Raw genomic sequence first — 2,941 nt, forward strand, 5'->3', positions numbered from 1 at the left:
AGAACGGAAACCGAAAGCGGTCCAGAAAGGTAAGGCTACTTCCTGCTTGCGTCCGTCCCTAGCAAAAGAAAAAGAGGACACCACCCCCCGCCCCCCCCGCCCCAACTGATCGTATGCGCATGCACACGGTTGGAAAGGCTGCAACCAGCATCTTCTGCGGCTGCCAGCGTGAGAAAAAGCACAGCGAAGAAATAGGAGTAAAACCATCGCCCTGCCTCCTCTTTCCTCTTGTCCTCAGAAAAACCTGAACAAGTTTTTATGAGCTGTATCCTGGCTTTTTTTTTTAAAGACAGAAGCACTTGTAAAAGCTTTTAGAAACTGGATCAGGCACGTGAACATCAAAGGAGAAGGCTTACCAAAGGGGCAGTCCTGTTGCAGAGCAGAAAGCACCCGCAGAAGTGATGCTAAACATGACAACTCCACGTGCAAACCTCTCTCTCATCGTATGCTGAGTGGATGTGCCATACTCAAACAGACGACTTATAGGTACTGGCCCAACACAAAGCCTTGCCAACACAAGACCAGTGAGTCATGGGCTTGTACTGGAAGGACAGGGGGTAGCGTGGGCAGAAGGAGGGGCATTGAGGAAGGCATTGACATTGCATTTTCTACTCCTTTTGATGAGCGGGAAAGACTCCACTACTAGAAAAAGTAGCAAAGTAGGTATGTTTTATTTATCGCTCCTCCAAAGTCATGCGTACCGACAGCTGCATTCAGTTTGGTATTTATCGGGTTACAAGTTCCATATTCATTAAGTTTCCCAATACACCTATACATATTCATTGCCTAGACCAGCCTAGCCTAGCTTCGTATTATAATGAACCCAACAGTCATTTACATCCACGTTGCACTTGCGCAGTGTCGTCTGGTGGTCGTGGGCAGGGGTCTCCGAAATGAAATGAGTCTTCCTCAGATGAAGTAAAGGGTCTTCCTCATCCTGAACTTTTCACCTTTCTTCCCTGCGCATGCTCTTTATGCCCCTGGGCTAAGTCCGAACTTCAAGACTGGTTTGAATTGGCTTTAGGTTAAAAACAGAATCTTTGGTCAAGATTCCTTCCCTTTATCAATAGTCTCATATCTTCTCGTCCTGCTTTGGTAGGCACAATAAGTGTTGGGCAAGCTGTATGCATTGCTTCTAACAAATCAATTCTTAGTAAATCGTTTAATCTCTGCTTCCCCATCCCCCTGGTTCACTTTCTAGTCCACCTTTACTCTCAAGTACTTATTTAATATCCTTCCTTTCCTTTCCTTCTTCTGTCCATTGAGTGAGGCTGCCCAGGGAAGTGGTGAAGTCACCATCCCTGAAGGTGTTAAGAAAAGACTGTATGTGGCACTTAGTGCCATGATGTGGTTAATGAGGTGGTCAGAGGTTGGACTCAGTCATCTCAAAGGTCCTTTCCAACCTAATTGGTTCTGTGATTCTGCAATTTCACAGTAAATAAGGAAAGTACTGTTCTTCTAAAAAGGTTATAAAGATCATTAGGGAGTTTTACAAAAGCCTTTGGTGTGGTTTGTTGTGTAAACCTGATTCCAGACAGCATGAGCCTGAGCAACATGTGGATTGCTGCAATAGAGTAGGCAAGGGGCAGCAGGACTTCCACAGGTAATTGTATTTTCATTCCGTAAGTCAAGAGGATATTAATATATCCCAATTTAAGAAACCAGGCATTTCAGAGGCCTTCTTTGCATCATTATGTAACAAAGCTGCTTGTGTATTGATGCCTCTGTTTAAGGACTAGATTTCCTCCAGGCACAGGAGTGGGGCTGCTGAGGGTGAGGGGATCTGCAGCAGGTAAGGTCCCCGAGGAAACCAGAGTGCTGTTTTCCCAGAGTGGCTCTTTGCTTGCATCCTACCTCACTTCCCAGGGATCCTCCATTCCTCACACTGTCCTTGACTGCAATGTGCACAGACTTCTGCTTCAGTTTTCTGTGCCAAATGCTGAATAAAGTAAAATACACAAGAGCAAGGGTTGCTTTAGCATTGAGACCCAAAGCAGCTCTTTGATGGTCCTGAGAGTGTAATATTATATGTAAGGTGATCAGTTAAGACCCAGTAACTATGAACATCAATACAGAATGAATTAGATTTGCTAAGTCCCTTGAGTTTTGTGTGGAAGACTTGAACTGACTGTATACTTGCCTGAGAAATGTGTTGATAAGTTATGCTGTATCTCCCTCTGTTGACCAAGACTTGATTCACACTTGAGTAAAAGTCAAGAGAATGGTGGCTTTCTGAGCATAGTTTTATTTCTACAGAAGGAACCTAAGGTGATCTTTAAAACTGCCCATTTCTGTAAGTTCCTCAATAATAATCCACTATTCACAGACTAAAAATTCAGAAAAAAAATTAAATGTAATGTTGGGGTTTTAGTTTAGTCCTAGTTTTTTTCCTGTTAAAGGAATTTTTTCCCATATGCATGTTGCTAGGGGACAAATGGCCGTACTTCAGAGAAGACAAAAGACCTGGCCACTCTTTTGTTTTCACCTGGGTGTGGGGTCAGTTCGCTCTCGGCTTCTCGGGGAGAGGAGCCTGGTTCTTTTTCGGCCGTTTTTTCTTTCTGCAGAGAAAGATCCCAGGACCCCCAGCCCACCTTCCCTGTCCCGCTGGAGGCCGGGCTGTGGCTGCCCTGCCCCGCCACTGATTGCAGCCTTCGCTGCGTTGTAGCCGTGCTCGCCCTGCCTGCCCAGACCTCCGGGGGGTTCCCCCTTTGGATACATCTCATCTGCCACCTGGGATTTGTGCTCATCCCTGCCGTTCCAGCCTGCTGTTCCCAAGAGTCCGGGATCGGCTGCCCAGGGGTTTGTGAAGCCTTTGTCCCATCCCTTCCCGGGATCCCAGGCCGCCATTGCCGCGTGCTCCCCGAGCTCGCTCCGGAGCGCCCCCTGCAGCCGCGGGGGAACCATCGCACCTGCCCTGCTCACCGGGAGCCGCCAGCGCCCC

Source organism: Corvus moneduloides, chromosome Z (assembly GCF_009650955.1).
Source record: "Corvus moneduloides isolate bCorMon1 chromosome Z, bCorMon1.pri, whole genome shotgun sequence".
In the NCBI taxonomy this organism is placed as follows: domain Eukaryota; kingdom Metazoa; phylum Chordata; class Aves; order Passeriformes; family Corvidae; genus Corvus; species Corvus moneduloides.